Source organism: Chelonia mydas, chromosome 21 (genome assembly GCF_015237465.2).
Source record: "Chelonia mydas isolate rCheMyd1 chromosome 21, rCheMyd1.pri.v2, whole genome shotgun sequence".
NCBI lineage: Eukaryota > Metazoa > Chordata > Testudines > Cheloniidae > Chelonia > Chelonia mydas.
Window position 1 is genome coordinate 15,973,858 of NC_051261.2, and position 17,180 is coordinate 15,991,037.

General features: G+C 49.0%; 1 long non-coding RNA gene across 1 annotated transcript in view; it reads left to right on the top strand.

The window, feature by feature from the left end:
- The first annotated feature begins 517 nt into the window (after positions 1–517).
- Positions 518–17,180, top strand: part of LOC122463488 — a 42,339-nt gene continuing 25,676 nt past the window's right edge. Inside the window, exon 1 of the long non-coding RNA XR_006286911.1 lies at positions 518–767. This is a non-coding gene — a long non-coding RNA (uncharacterized LOC122463488). The remainder of the gene's footprint in view (positions 768–17,180) is intronic.

Sequence of the window (17,180 nt, forward strand, 5' to 3'; positions counted from 1 at the left end):
GGCCAGGAACCCCCATTGCAGGGGCCTACAGGTGTGAGGGCAGCGCGCAGAGCCTCCCTGGCTGCCTGTGTGTCTAGGGGCTGCAGGGACCTGATGGCCACTTCCTGGGAGCTGCGGTAAGTGTCGTTGGGCCCTACATCTCAACCCCCTCATCCCTAGCCCCACCACAGATCCCACACCCCCCAGCTGGAGCCCTTCCCCCAACACCTCAACTCCCTGCCCCAGCTCAGAGCCCCTTCCTTCACCCCAAACCTCTCATCCCTGGCCCCACCCCAGAGTCCACACCCCCAGCTGGAGCCCACACCCCCTGCCCCAGCCCGGAGTCCCCTCCTGCTCCCTGAACCCCTCATCCCTGGCCCCATCCTAGAGCCTGCACCCCCAGCCGGAGCCCTCACCCCCCTCCTGCACCCCAACCCTCTGCCCCAGCCTGGTGAAAGAGAGTGAGGGTGGGGGAGAGCAAGCGACAGAGGGAGGGGGGATGGAGCAAGTGGGGGTGGGGCCTCAGAGTAGTGGCGGCGCAGGGGTGTTTGGTTTTGTGCGATTAGAAAGTTGGCAACCCTAGTTCTGCGTTGTGGTAAAACTAGAATTTACTCCATTATGGGGCTTTCCTAATGCCCCGTCATCACTCCTGACTTCTTGTGTACAATAAACAACTTAACATGATGCTATTGAATAGGAGAAAGGGGAGATGCCATTCGCTGAGGTTCCCGCATTCTCATCCCAACCCCAGCTTGTACTCCAAGTGTGAACTTGACTAAGGCACTAAGGTGAGCATTTCCAAGAATGGCTTACTTACAAACCGGGGTGTCTAAAGCCAGCCACCCAAAATTAGAGGCTGCTTTTCAATATCCTGCCTTAACCTTTCTGCTTCAGTCTCCTCCTGCCCGTAATGGGAATAAGTCTCTTGCCCAGGGTGCTGTGGCAATTAGCTAAGCGGGTCATGTTTGTAAAGTGCTTTTGACGATGAAAACTTCCACTTAATATATTAAAAAAAAAAAACCCTGGGCTTGACAATGCAAGACCTAGTAGGATTAGTAGATTCCCCAGTGGGCAATTATGGAATAAATTGCCCAAAGGGGAAGTTTCTTCCCGACCCCAGGCAGAGAGTTGCTGGCTTATGCCTTGTAGCATGAGGATTCATATCCCATATAAACATGTATTTCTTCTCTCGTATAAGTGTGGATGGCTTCGTTATCCATATGCATGTTACTTTCTTTTGTAACCATGCTTACTCAGTGCAGTGCTCTGTCCTCTTCTAGTGGTTGGGCCACACACAACTGATGAAAGAGCTGCTGTCTGGGCTGACAGAAGTAGGCTTTGTAGTGCAAATAGTAGAAGCTCGTGGGGATTTTTGATCCAGAGGTCACCAGTTCAGTCCCAACTGCTGATGACCCAGCCTGGAGCACGGCGTGACCCTTAATTTCTACTGAGAAATTAGGGTCCGATTCTGTCCTCTCTGACCCCTTCTCTCTTGCTCCACCAGTATGTCACCTGGCATGAGCTGGTGTAGTTGGCACCTACAGCTCCTTTTGGGGGAAAAGCCATCTTGCCCTTAGTGCCCATGGTGTCTTGTGGCAATGAGTTCCACAGGTGAAGGATTCATTGTGTAAGAACTTTTTTTCAGTATTAAATTTTCTGAAACTTCCCTTTTTCAAGTTTATTGCCACTGCACTAGCCTTTATCCTCTGAGGCGGTCAAACGTACATTGTGGTCACTGTTACTTAGTGGCTCAACTGCTTGAGCCAACTACTGTCTGTCACTTAAGCATTAGCCAAGCATAGCCTTGCCTCCCTGTGCGCGCTAGACTAGCTAGACTCCAAAAACCAGCCATCAAGGTGTCATGAACTTGCTTCTCTAACCCTTGTCCTGTCGGAATGTTTGGCCGGTTTCATAGAATCATAGAAACTTGGGACTGGAAGGGACCTCAAGGGATTGTCCAGTCCCTGTGCTGATAAAGAACTAAGTATATACAGGGAGCTGATTTCCACCACTTGATATAACTTTATCAGAGTTAGTCACCTCTGACACACGTCATATCCTTCTCCCAGGCTACAGGCCAAGTGGTGCAGCCCTACTCGAAAATTTGTATTCCTAGCACTTGGGAATTAGTAGCCATACAGACTGTATTGTGTGGTCCTTGAACACCAGAACTCGAGTCTTGTTTCACTAGGGATTCTTTTATTCCCCCCAACTGTATGACCTGAGCAGCTCTTCCTGTATGGGCTACAACTGGGCATCACAGTACCCCAGGGGTTTTAGTCATTCCTCCATGTCTTCAGTGTGCACCTTCCATGCCATGGACCCTTTCCCCACTGCTGTGAGCCTTGGACTCAGAAGCCAAATGTCTGTGTAACCGGGTGTCCCGCCCCTTTAAGGGCTAGAGGCCTGGGGTCCAGCTCTCTTTGGTTACTCAGGAGGCACAGCTGAGCAGGGGTCAGCTGATTCCCTATAAAGATCAGCAGAGGGGTGCGGGGTGCTCAGGGTGGAATACAGAGGATGTTGGGAGTGAGGCTTCAGGCAGGAAAGGCCTGGGAGCAAAGGGTAAATGGATGAACTTGAGAACTTTTTATTTTGAATGGCTTTTGTTAATAGAACCAGACCCCTCGGAGGGGCGGTGTCGGATGGAAAGCTTGCGTATGGAGTTTAAGGAGGGGAAACCTGAGGCGGCGTGCTGCGGAGCCGCCCCTAGCCAGGAGGGGCTGCTCACAAGGCAGCTTGCCCTATGACACTGGCATAGAGAGCAGGATCAGAGATCTCCTCCCAGCAAAGCGAGCAGTTTTGAGGGCCAAGAGGGAGTAAAAAGGAGGCTGTAGTCAGCCTTCTGGCAGAGCAGCGGCAGATTCAAGCGTTCCTTCTGCAGAGTCAGCAGGCAAGCCAAGTCGTGCGGCTCGAGGCCTGGCAGGGAGATCCTGCTACGTTTTAAATGTGGAAAGCACGGACACTAGTGGAGGGCTCCCGTTGGTAGCTGAAGCGCTCTGGGCCTGACATTACCTCCCTGAAGATCGGTCTTGTGTCGGAGACTGTCTTCAAGCAGCGTATCCAACAGAGGAGTTGTGCCCCAAAGCGATGTACCCAACAGAGGAGTTGTGCCCCACAACTCATTGGTGGGGCCTTGTGCCATGTGCGGCGAGAGGCTCAGGTCTCGGGGACCTGCCACATGTTTCAGATCCAGTGGACACTGTCCCAGATCGTCGCCCAGAATTCAGACCGACCCTATTCTGGGGTCTGAAACATCGAGATCAGTGTTTGTCGGTCTGTTTTCATTCTCCTTTGAGGTCTGGATGGGAGGGCAGGTCTCCTCCCACACCTCACATCTTGTCTGGCGAAGAGGGTAAAGCCTGGAACTCTCATGCAAGCCCTGGCTTAAAGTCTGTGGGACCAGAGTCTCAAAATCAGTTTGGCTCCACTGATGTCAAAGACAGCTGCACCATTTACATCAGCTGGACATGTGGCCTCACTTGGTCCATACTTTCTAAGTCCTCAATGGCCTGGGACCAGTGACTGCTCTCCATTCCCCGCACATCAGAGCTCTACTCCCTCTTGGGATCCCTTCCTGCCACATCTCTCTTGCACACTCTTTCCTTATGGTGCACCCATTGTGGTGGTGTCTAAGCATCTCTTCTTTACTGGGGTGAGACAGTCGGCTCCAGCTTTGGAGGCTTGTTCGCTCCTGTGGCCCTGGGGGTTATCGCAGCTCCGAGCCTCCATCTCTCCTCCCAGTCAGGTGTTGAGAGCAGAGTGTGTGCCATTGCCTATGTGAGCTGGACCTTCTCATCACAGAGCAACGCTGCTTTCAGGCTGAAGAGAGAGACTGTGGCATCTTCAGAGGGTGCCCAGGTTGCCTCCGTGGCAGGTGAGGGATGTGTCTCCATTGTTGTGACCAGAGCTGGTCCAATATGCAAAAAACAGATTTGCAAACACTGAGCTTCTCATCCATGTCATTCCTTGTGACCTGCAGGTCCAAGCTCCCGAGCTTCCAGCTGGTGCTGAAAGCTGTGGTCTGCCGTCCGCACATGTACAGGACAAAGAGAAATGACCGTGTTACTCCCTTCCCAGATAACCCCACTTGGAGCCAATTCATTTCAAGAGCCAATTGAAAATGACCCTGACTCCATTAACTTGCTCTTGGATCTTTCTCTCTACTCCCCTTCCCTAGCACCTGCCTGCTCTATGACCCTTCACGTGTTCACAACACTCTGCATGCAAGAGCCTTCACCTCTGTCTTCTGCCATCTGCAACAGCCTCCCTGTCTCCTCATGCCTTGCTACCTATTTGTCCATTTTCTTATTGCTGCTCAAACCCTCCCGTTTCTGCCTCACTCCTTCTTGCTTCTTGTTCTTAAGGGTTTTTTTATCTGCTTCATGCGGGGCATAGCTGATGTGACCGATTCTATACAAACAAGTCTGTGTTGTATTGCAGGCCAGGTTTAAGGCGTCTCAGCAGAGCTGTGAAGGGGTGTGTATATATGCGTGGCTGGTAGAACAGCTGGGTGGCATTGTGGTGCATTGGAAGTGCTGGGGTGAGGGGGCTCATGGCTGGAATAACAGCGGTTGCTTGCAGGTTGCGATTGAGGCACGGCAGCAAATCATCTTCAGGACCTGCCTGCACGCCATATGGCTGCAATTAGTTCAATTCGCTTTCAGTGAACAGTGCTCCTGAATTCACCCAAACCTTGTAATGACAAAGAAACAGCTTCGTAAGTAAGGCTCAAATAGCATTGTCTTTCTGTGGCTGCCACACAAGCCCCAAACATGAGCAACTAATTCCCCCTTGGAGGCACCCTGGTGTAACACTAGTACAAATTACCAGCTGCTTGAGGTCACAACTGAGATCGGGGCTCCACTGTGCTAGGCACTGTACATACACACAGGCCAGACTTTTCACGAGGGCCCAGCTCCTACTCTGGCACCTGAATATGTGGCTAGATTTTCAGGAGAGCCCAGCAGATTGCACACTGAGCTCTTGGAAATCTGGCTCTGAGCTCCCTTGAAAATTTGTCCTGTAATAAGGGACATCCCCTGCCTCAAAGAATACACAAATTAGATAGACCTAGCCAGGGGAAGAACTATTATCCCCATCTTACAATTGCAAAGAAGCGGAAGCCCATAGATGAGGGGCCAGTTTCCCAAATAACTCCGCATCACAATAGAAGCCACAATGGGAGTTGAGCACTTCTGAAAACTTGAGGGCGTCTACACTGCTAGTGAAGGCGACTCTACAATGGGTATGCCGGCCTGCACTAGCTTTAATCGAGGTAGCATGGATCACAGTGGTAATGTAGAACTGGCAGCATGGACTGACAACCGGAGAACAGGCTAACAGGGGAGCCTGGGCAGGCACTTGGGTTGCTGGCCTCTGCTGAGGCCTTTGCTATCCCATCTGTATTTCTATGGTTACCCATGCTAGCTAGATTAAAGCAGGCACAGCTGGGCCTACCTGTGCTACAATTATCCCTTGATGTGGAGTGTAGCTGGACCCTGAGTGACTTGTCCAAAATTGCACAGTGAACCTGTGAACCTGAGGATTGATCCCACCTCCCTAGGCCAGTAGCACAACCCCGAGCCCATCGAGGTCGGAATAATCAGACAGCAGCAGGTGTGGGAATGGCACAGTTCTGGACACAGGGCGCTGTGCCCGAAGAATGCCCTTTGGCAAAGAGAAATCAAAGGCTCAGCTCATGATATTGGGAGCAAGGCTGGGTGAAAATATCCCAGTCCCGTGAGGGGAACTGGCTGCTGTTTGTACTTCTTCCATGGAGAAATCAGGACTCTTTGTGCAGGGCTGTTAAATTCAGCACTTTTCTCCAGCACAGAATTCAGTCAAAAATGAATGAGTTTTGGACAATTCCATTCTGTGTGTGGCTCCCTGTAAGTCAGTTACTCCAGCACTGAAGCTGGTCCTCCTTTTCAAAGCCCTGGAATAAGGTCTCCAGTTGGCGTGACCAGGCCTTTCTACGAAATATCTTCAAAGATCTGTTGCAGGCAGACTGAATCATGCGTTTCTCAGCTCTTTTCTTCTTTGGACAATTAATTACCTTGTGTTTGTAGAGTGCTTTGAAGGTGCACTGGGAATGTGAAGGATCATTAACTCATTCTAGATAGTTCCCTATAGCACAGGGTATTATGGGCCAGATTTGATTTTGGGATGCTCTGTAAGCTAAACAAAACATAAATGTGCCCAATTCTATTCACACTTACACCACTGGTCTACTGTAAATTCATTAGGCCTGGACCTCATTTACACTAAGCACCACTGTGGCAGAGTAAAGGGGACTTAAAATGAATGCACATGTGATTTGTCACCACTGTGACTTCCATTTACCCTGATGGAGCACTGTAAAGGGGCCTTAGCATAAATAAGAATCAAGGCCATTTACTTTAATGCAGTGACTCTTTTGATTTACCCTGGAGTGAATCAGAGAATTGAGTCCTAGGGTCCTGAGTCAGATTCTCAGGTTCAACAGTGGAGCATCAGCTGAAAATCTAGCAGCTCTCAGGTATGTGTGAAATTAAATAGCCTGTTACTTAAAGTTATATATGACATGCTGTTTGCCACTGCAGGTAAGGGATGGTTCTTGGGTGTCTGACGTGTCTAAAGCTTCTAAGAAAAATCTAAAAATATCACTTTTAGTGAGACATTCATCAGACCAATGGTGAGATGGAAAGGACTGGCTATTTATCATGCATTTTTAGTGGGCCCATCACTGTGTAATTTACTTGTTAAAATTTCCTTATCTAGATCAGTTGCTGTATAGCTAGGAAACACTTGAGATCTTGCTCTGAGCCATTGCAACCTGCTTGAAGGCATTTCAGCTGTTGATCTGTAGGATTACAGATATTTCTAGTCAACATTATTGAGTTACTAGGAATATAACTTTGCTTAGCCATTCATTTTGAGAGGAAGATGCTCGTTGCTCAGGCAACAACCGCCATCTTAGTTGCCACTGGGGATTGAACTGGCGGCTGCCGCGTCTAGATATAAAGCCTGAGCCTATGCAGGTTAAACTAAAAGACTTTTTTGGCATGGATTGCTTGCAGACACCCATTCTCTGTGGATCGGGCTGACAGGAACACAAGACAGAGAGCAGTGGGTTGTACTCACTCTTGTATGTCTGCAGGGTGTGGTCCCCCCCACAACCCATCCAAGTACAAATGGGAGAAGTGTCTAACGCCCATTTTTTCCTCCAGTGGGAACCGATTTCCTCACTGCCTCTTGTGCCCTTGAAACTGTCCCCAGGGTGATCACATTTAAACACTTAGGGCTCTCTGCTCTCCAGATTTTGAGGAGGATGCTGTGATCTGGAGTTTGTTTTCTAGTGCATTCATGTGTGCGCGTACACAGATGGTTCTGGAAGCCACTCACTTCAGAATCATGGTCCTATTGGCTTGAAGAGCCAACCCACCCTGTGTAGAGTGGTGGATCCAGCAGGATCCAGTGTTTCTCTCAGCCCTTGGAGGAGGCTGTGTTATCCATGGACAGACACGACAGAGCTGTTAACAGAATCAACACTGGGTCAAGGATCACTCTTTCCTGGGTCTTTGTAGCAGCTTTTTACGGTGACACCCCCATGATCAGTCCTGTCCCAGGGATGAGAAGTCCCATGAAGTAATCTCCATTGCTCACACGGGTTTCTGTGATCATGGTCCTGTTTCCAGCCTACCTGCCTCACCCATAGCTCAAGGTAACCCTAGTAACAGCCAGGCCTGGTCATCCTAGGGGCAAAATGAACCAGGTTATGGGCCCAGCTTTTGGAGTCTGCCTATCCACAATGCAGTGTTATCTAGTCCTCCAAAAAACATAAGATTTTTAAAAATGATAAATTGGGGGATATTTTTATTTGCCTGCTGGCTTCTTAGCTTTTGAACTTCACATTTTAAGCTTCTCTCTGCAGCCAGGAGGGGTAGAAATGTACTTTATATTCAGAATCTTGGTTATTTTTCTAATCACATGACTCCAGGTGCTCACACTTTTTAAAAGAGAAACACCAAATACCACAGGACTTTCAATAAAAGTATAAGAATTGGTAACACTACCATGTTACAGGACCATCAGATCTTCCCAAGCTGGCTTCACCCAGTTCTTTGGTCCGCAACTTGTTCTACTCGGATGTCAGGATTCCACTGAGCTGCGGGAAAAGGCCTCTCTTAGAATTCCATTGGTCTTTCCTCACATGTACAAGGGTGAGGTTATCAAAGGAAAATCAGGTCCCAGAGATGTCCCGTGGCAGAAGTTTGTTCCCTGTGTGCATAATTGGAGGGCTGGGTTTTATTAATATATATGCTCGGCACTTCATAGACACGGGCTGAAATCCTCAAAGGTATTAAGGCATCTTACTCCCATAGGAGTCCCTGGAGGCCCTACACCAAAGAGCTTACACAATAAACTATCTAGGTATTCACATCATATTTATTCGTATTGCAGTAACGCCTCTGGGCCCTAGCACCTGTATGTATGAACCTGTGACAAGTCTGTTCCTGGCACTGGAGTATATGAGCACCTCACAAATGCATCTTGATTTACACTCGTAGCCCCCCTGTGTGGTATAGTAAAACATTACCCTCATTTTACAGACTAGCACATCAGGGGCCAGATTTTTTTTTTTAAAGGTAGTTAGGTGCTTAAAGATGCAGAGAGTTGCCTAGTGGGATTTTCAGCTGTGCTTAACTCCCATGGGTGTTAGGGACCAGCCAGCTGTATCCGCTGAAAATGTGTTCATTTTGCTCAGGTGATAGTGGCAACTGAAAATCCGGGTCTAGTCTGGGCTCTGCAAATGCGTGTGACTGACAATCGTTGTTACGCTCTTCAGGAGCACGTTAAATTGCATGATGGGTAAAAGGCGGTTTGTGGCAGGTGTGATCCAGAAACAGGCTGACTCCATTGGCGGCAGTAAAAACCCCTCTGATCTCCTTTCAGTTTGGCGGCAGCTCAGAGCCCCGTCCCTCACGTCTCTAGGATGAGGAGTGTATAGGAAACATGGAGTTCTCTGGGGCTCTGGGAGCATCCTCTTTATAATAGTCTAGGAAACATTTTAAACCTAAGGCCAAGATTTTCAAAAGTCAGTGTGGACTTTGGGGACTCAATGTGAGTTGCTTTGAAAGACTCTGATTCCCAGTGGTGGGGTGCTCAGCATTTTCTGACAAAGGGGTCCCTTTACGGCGTCTCATGTTGGGCACTGAAGCACCCAAAACAACGACTCACTTGGCCCAGCAGCCTAAAAGTTAAGCACTTAAACCAATGGCCTGATTTTTCAGATGTCTCAGCTCCCCCTGAAGTCAGTGGGAGTTGTTGCTGTGCTGTATTTTTATTTAGGTGCCGAAACATGGTTTCGGGAGCTTGACTTTAGATAGCTGTGTTTGAAAATTGTGGCCTCTGACATCATGGGCCAGATTGCCAAATGCCCAGCACCCAGCGGCTCCCACTGTGATGTGGCCATATTTTTTTTAAATTTTTATGGTGGGGACTGAGCTATTCTGAAAATCCAGCGTGTGTCTAAACAGGAGATGGGCTTTTTCTGAAAATCTGACCCTATATGGGAAGTTTCACGCAGGGAGCTGACGGGATGAAACAATAGATCGCACTTCACCTTGTAACAGCCAACGTGTTTACATCCAGCCCTTTGCTCTTCTGGGCAGGGCGTTTTCTTCCCTTTAGCTGAAGAACGTGGAGTGCCAGTCTCAGCACCAAGCTGCACTGCGAGTTCCAACTCATTAGGAGCATAACCCGAATCAAAGCAATAAAACAAGTGCCAGAGAGCTGAAACTCGCAGTTAAAAATAGCATAGACTCACTTTGTGCTTTAGAGGGACCCTGCTGAGCTCCTGGAGATGGAACATGCAGGCTCTGGGACAACCCCATCCCTCCCAGCAGAGAAGCCTCTGGATTAGGGAAATTTTCCTGTGCAACTGGTTCTCAGCCAGGGATGCACCGTTTTCATCCTGAATGGTAGGAGAGAACTAATGGCTTCAGAAAGGTTGAGTTTTATCTGGGTGAAAATATTGTTGTTCCGTGAACTGAATACGAGCAGAGTCAATTGAACATTTGTATGAGAAGGCAAATGGGCTGCATAGCAGGGCCTGGGATGGGAGCCTGTTGGTAGCTTTCCCGATCGAATACATTGATATATGCATTCAGCAACAGCTCATCTACTGCTTCCGAACGTGCTCAATCAGACAGGGAATGATGGTCAGTCCCTGGGCTTAATGTCTTGCCTAACACTGAGTGATGGCATCCCCAACAGTGCAGCATCCCCCAGCTCCCACCGTTGCAGGGGGTGTTGGCACATGTCTGTCTTGCACAGAGTGGAATGCCCCTGTTTGAAGCCCGGCACTCAAAAAGACTGACCTATTGAAGGCAGTGACAGGATTTCCATTAAGTTCAATGGGCACCAGACCAGAACTGTAATTGCTTATTGTGCAATGGGATCTGTAAAAATGCAGCACCCCAGTGAAGGCACAGATGGGGGCCCTAGACTGGGAGTCCGACTTTGGGTGTCATTCCCAGCTTGCTGAATAGTATTGGCCGCCTCTTGGTGCCTCCCCTCCACCCCCATTAAACAAAGGTGGAAATGATCTCCCACCTGCGTAAAGTGCTGGGAGATTTGCAGCTGTTACTTTCCAGAGGGGCTTTGCTCCTGGTAGCACAACCGACTTGTGCTGATTCCTGTTCGACTGCCATGATGATGCACTCAGCGGTAGGATGGCTAGGGCAGCAAAGCATGAGGTGAGAGCGAGCTTAACACTGTTAAGTACTGTTGTACATGGAGATGGTCAGAACTCTTCTGAATGGGAATGGGCGACAGGGGATGGATCACTTGATGATGGCCTGTCCTGTTCATTCCCTGGGGCACCTGGCACTGGCCACTGTCGGCAGACAGGATACTGGGCTAGATGGGCCATTAGTCTGATCAAGTCTGGCCGTTCTTATGTTCTGACAAAACACAGCAATCGCAGAGGTGAAACTGACACGAACGTCAAGATCACTGGTCTGATCCCAGAGAGAAAATTTCCTCTTGAAAACACCATGTGCTGATGTTTCCAAAACACAATACTTTCAGAATTTCTGGTGCATGAGAAACTGAAAATTTGGTTTCACTCTGAATCAGAATGAAGCCAAATTTTGAAATGCTGAAACTTCTTGCAAACTAGAAATCCTGAGTTTCAGCCAGCGCTAGGTGTGTCTAGGAATCTGATGCACAAATCCCTGCTGCAACATTGGAGAACGTTTCTCCTTCCCACTGCTCCAAAACTCTGCCATACAAGGATTGTTACGTTCCTGGGGTGCCACTGGTTAGCATCATTGTAGGAAACTGACTGTCCCCTAACCACACCCCCATTGGCCTATCAATTTCCACGCCAATGAAATTGATGTGTTTGCCCAGTTACACATATGGTGAGCTCCTTGTCCCAGAGCTTTAATTGATGTAAACTGGTGCATCCTCACAGAAGTCTGTGGAGCTATGCTGATGTACGGCAGCTGAGAATCTGGCCGTGTGTGTGTGTGTCACCCTCCCTTTTTCTCATGAGCATGTTTGCCTCCTGCTCAGAGAGAGGAAGGTGGGGTTCTGACGCACTTTGCAGCCTTGTCTCTGCTGTACAGCAGGCCTCTGAGCGCTCTCTGGACTCATTTTCTCATGATGGCTCACCCCAGCAGGAATGTTGGCATTCTATCCAAGAGCTTGTGCTGGACGAGTTTTAGGTACATAGCCACACCCAGGCAGGTTTATCGCATCATGGAGTCATCGCTTTGAGTAATGTAAACAACCTAGTCTGTTCATCTTGGCCTTGTCTTTAGCTCTCTGGCTGCTGGCCACCCCAGGCCTGCAGGAGGTTGCATCCACATAACTTTTGAGTTGGGGAATCGTTGCTAGGAAAAGGCAAACTGGCCTGACCCTTCCCACAAAGCGAGTATCAGATGACCAAGTGCCATTTAGGAGAGGTTGGTTGGAGCACTGCTGTGGCACTAGTAACATGGGTTCTAGTCCTGGCTTTGCTGTTTCCCCTGCTGTGTGATACTGAGCCAGGGACTTCACTGCTCTGCTTCTTTCCCCTCATGTAAAGTGGGGATGATACTTTCCTCCTTTGTAAAGCACTGCAAGGTCTATGCATGAAAAGTACTACATAGGAATGAGGTGAGATTGAGATAACCTTTAAACTTTTGGGTAGCCCTTTGCTTCCTGGTGTCATCTCGTCTTACGCTCTTTCCAGCCCTGCTGAAACCTGGGCCCAGATCTCCTGCTTGAAGCCCATAAGAATCATAGAATCTCAGGGTTGGAAGGGACCTCAGGAGGTCATCGAGTCCAACCCCCTGCTCAAAGCAGGACCAACCCCCAACTAAATCACTCCTATGCCACAGCAGAAGTACTTGTATCCTGTGATGGAACAAGAGGGTTTCCTCAAAGAAGAAAGCAACGAGACATGCAAACCAAATAGGCTAAGAATGTGTTCAGCTAATGTAACCCACATACCTCCTGGGTGTGGTGTTCTGTCCCATCCAGTGGCACTGAGATCACTTGGAGAGAGAGATTAATGCGTCTGCTACAGCCTTAGCTAACAGCCACGTGGCTTTTGGCTCATGCTGTAGAGGCTCATGCATTTAGCTCCGGAGGTCCCAGGTTCAATCCCACTCGCCAGCTCTGTTGGTGTTACACTAAGCTCTGTGCAATGACACCATTGGCTGGTTTGTTTTCTGTGGACGAACCTCGGCCGCTGGATTAACAGCAGCAACCTCTATTGCCTGAGTGGAGGCCCCGTGTCAATTAGCCCAGTGCTAGTGTAAAGCTTTGAGGTCATTCATAAAGGTCTAGCCACTAAAGAAAGAGAGTTCCTCAGTGTCGGGGCAGGTTACCTTTTGGAAAAGGAGCTAAACTCTACAAATTTTTGGACAAAACCTGCAGTGGTTTTGGTTTTTCAAAAGCTTGCTTCCCCCCTCCCCCCCCCTGCTTTTTGGAGTCATCATGCACACAAATGCAGAGTGGATGAAGCACGCTGCCATTCTGACCCCGTAGCATTATAACAAGCTTTGCTCTCCGTTTGCACACGTGTAAATGAATCCACAAGGTGCAACGGCAGTAGCGAGCCAGGCCTCTTGTCTTTCCCTGCTGAGACGCGTTGCGGACATGCCAACGTTTTATGGCAAAAGAGGCCTGTTGAGCTGACTGACAACTGTGAAATGCTGTAGATGCCCTGTAGGCCCTGCAGTAAGCCTGGCTCATGCCTGCGGCTTGCAGAGGCTGCGGACTGCAAGACCTGCTTGTTGTTTAACGCCTGCTACCACCACGTTCTCTGCTCATGAAGCCCTCCGGCTGCTGTCACGCCCGATCCAGCGCCAGGACATGCCTGTGGTGCTTTCATAGTCCCAACATGATCTGCCAGTGTCGAGGGACCGCCCCTTCCTCCTTTGAGCTGCAGCGTCACCAGCCAGTCAGAGTGTCATGCTATTTGGTGTCTGCCTTAAAGCCCCAGTTCCTGGAGTCCTGTGATTATATGAGCGGCAAAGAGTCCTGTGGCACCTTAAAGACTAACAGACGTATTGGAGCATAAGCTTTCATGGGTGAAAGCTTATGCTTTGATACGTCTGTTAGTCTATAAGGTGCCACAGGACTCTTTGCCACTTTTACAGCTCCAGACTAACACGGCTCCCCCTCTGATACATGATTAGATGAGATGCTCAGCTTTCAGTTTAAATAACAAACATTGCAGAGCAAAGATTGACCCAAATGCACCCTAAAGGCTCAAACCTTTAGTAAAAAGAATCCCAAATTCAATCGCTTTTTAAGCCAGGTGTGTGTTGGTTTTTTTAAGAACATGGAGCTGGGGCGCGGGGGGAGGTTGATACTGCAGGTTGTTATCAGAAACAGCTGTAGGACCATTTCCTCTTACAGCTTCATTTGCACAGGTTGGCTGCCCCTGGAGCACAGTAATCTCACAATATGGCTGAGTCAGGGTTATAGAGGTTGTAATAATGTTTGATACTGAGGAAGGGAAGTCACGCTATTTGGTATTAAGTGTGAGGGTGGCTGAGAATACCAGTTCTGTGTGTACTGTTTGTACAGGTTTGCTCTGTATATAATTTCTGTCCAGATCCTCAGCTGGTATAAACGGACTTCAATGGAGCAGCACACAGTTACACCAGCTGAGGATCTGGTGGTGTGCGCGTACACACAGCGTATGTGGATGCATGCCCTTTGTTCACACCCTTTGTGTGAGCATACCTGGTTAGTATATACTGTGTGTTAGAGGGTGTGTGCATATCTACCCAACATCTACCATGTGTGGGGATATGAATAGGTGTGTGCGCATGTGCACGCAGTCCGTATGCCCTAGGCGTGCATGCACACAGATTCTCAGTGTATACTGTGTTTATGCTTGTGTGCACGTACACGCTCCGCATTCAGCCTCTAATGCGATCCTGCTTGGCTGCTTTGTGAAGAGCAGGCTTAAGAAACTCACTAAAGTTTAAGGACCTTTTGTACAAACCAGAAGTTGCTGGGTATCCTTTCGATCTGCTCTCATTGTGGGCTTGGAGTCAGATCAGTAACAGACCCCCCAGAGGCTGTTAATCTCCATGTCTAATCCAGCTAGGCGTCCCTTTCACCTCACCCAGCACCTGCCTTTCCCCTCCCTGATTGCTTCTCCCCACCTTACACTGTAGCAGCTGAGCATGCTCATGGAGATTTACTCCGCTGTGTGTTTAAGTATGAGTCTCTCCAGGGTTATTGGTCAATGTCAGCCTGTAAGAATTTGATGACTCGCACCTGAGTGCTCCCAAAGGAAGCTGGCCCACTTGCCCTTGCGCTAATCAATGCCAGATCTGCTGCCTTAATCTACTTGTCAACAAGTTGTTTTTAAATCCCAGCACAATCCCTGTTTACATCGCAAAGAGGACTTCAGCCGGTCAGTGCTGTAAAATGTTCAGTTCCCCCTCAGCTTTTTTCTGAGGCTCATCTGTTCTGCTTGGCTGCAGGTGCTTTGACCCCAAAAGCAGTTATGGGTTTACAGCTCTAGCTGAGCCAGGTACATGCTGGGTCCAAAGGGACATACGCAGCAGCTGGATTGAGTAGAATGTGCAGGACAAGAGATTTATTTTTTTCTCCCCAAGTTCATCAAACACTTTGTTCCCGCAGAAGACCCTCTGCATCTCAGAGCCCCGGGAATGCGATATGGAGGCATGAGCTTCCAGCTCACATAGGGCCTGGTCTGGTAGACTACAGTGTATTAGCATCTGATAGCTGGGCAATGTCTTTCATGGGGCGGTTTGCTGGGTCTCATTCCTCCCTGCTGTGTTTTGGAACCGTGTGAATTTTATGGTGGGTTCCCCATGTGTATTACTGTGACCTGTCAAAAGTGTGTCCACGTGGGTGTCTTCCTCAGGTTGAAGGTCTTGGGAAAACTTTGCAGAAACAGTCCAGCTGTTTGTTCACATGAAGCTGGAAGACAAGTAGGCTCTTGTTCATGTTAAAACAATTCTCAGCACCATTTAGTTGAGAGGTTTGAGTGACACCACACTGTGGAGCAGGGCCTTGAAATTTGCCAGTTGCTGCCTGAAAATCGCTGGTATGAGGAGCTGGTGAGGCTGGGCTGGGCACTGACGTGAGCGGCCTTTAATTCTGGCAGCTCCTAACTGTTTTTTGGAGTGCTTGGCCTGGAACATGAATGTTCTGTTCATGCAGCTGAGAAGCTAGGGATGAGCTGGAGGCCCCTTCTGGCCTTAACCTCTCTGTACCATTTAACTCCGGATGGAATTCTGAACATGAAATTGTGGCACTGTGGAGGCCCAGGGCTGTAGCTGTATGTTGCTGGGTCGTTAATGATCCTGCTGTCAGGTGGAAGCACTTGGGGGCAATGGCTTGGCTGAAACCCAGAGAAACCAGTTTCTCTTCAGGAGTCCCACTCTCCATTTTCCAAACAGCAGAATGAAGAAACTGGTGGTTGGTGGCAGGCCCTATAAATGCAAGGGACTCATAGAGCAAGAGGCAGGAAGCTTTGGGCAGGAGAGAGGGGTGTGCTTTTATAGCGAGGGGTCCTATTTAATTGCAGGAACAGCCAAGGGCAAGGAAACGCTAGATGACCTGCAGCAGGAGAGACACATTAGTATCTGAAGCATCTTGGGGTATTTCACCTTGGGGTACGACGTGTATTAAAAAGTTTGACACAGCAGCCTGTTCACAAGGGGAAAGTGTGAGTGTCAGTGTCTGGCTGACCAGCGAGGGACGTCCGACCTGCCTCTGGCCATTCATTGCTGCTTCCACAGTTGTGAACAAGACAGCATTTCTGTGCAGAAAGCCTGACCAAGTGAGAGCAAAGCTCTGCTGTGGGTTTACCCTGCTGTGGGCTCATAGCAAAGGAGTAGTGCAGGGAGAACATCTGCAAGAGAACACGTGAGACATCCCCAATGAATTAGCACTCCTGTGACCAATGTGCAGGTGAACTCCCCCACATCAGCCTTCCACTGTGTTACCAACACCCAAGCTAGACTGAGAAGGACAGTGGGGTAGAGGAGTGGTCAGGAATGGGCGCTTCCTTTAAGAAGAATCTCCTATATCTTGACTTTAGCAAAAGCTTTTGAGACAGTCTCCCACAGTATTCTTGCCAGCAAGTTAAAAAAGTATGGATTGGATGAATGGATAGAAAGCTGGCTAGATCAGCGGGCTCAAAGGATAGAGATCAACGGCTCAATGTCTAGTTGGCAGCCGGAATCAAGCGGAGTGCCCCAGGGTTCAACATCTTTATCAATGATCTGGAGGATGGGATGGATTGCACCCTCAGCAAGTTCGTAGATGCCATTAAGCTGAGGGGAGAGGTAGCTACGTGGGGAGGGGAGGGTTAGGGTCCAGAGTGACCTAGACAAATTAGAGGATTGAGCCAAAAGAAATCTGATAAGGTCCAAAAAGGACAAGTGCAGAGTCCTGCACTTAGGATGGAAGAATCCAACGCACCGCTACAGACTAGGGACCGAATGGCTAAGCAGCAGTTCTGCAGAAAAGGACCTGGGGATTACAGTGGATGGGAAGCGGGATATGAGTCAGCAGTGTGCCCTTGTTGCCAAGAAGGATAATGGCATATTGGGCAGTATTAATAGGAGCATTGCCAGCAGGTTGAGGGATGTGATTATTCCCCTCTATTCAACACTGATGAAACCACACCTGGAGTATTGCATCCAGTTTTAGGCCTCCCACTACAGAAA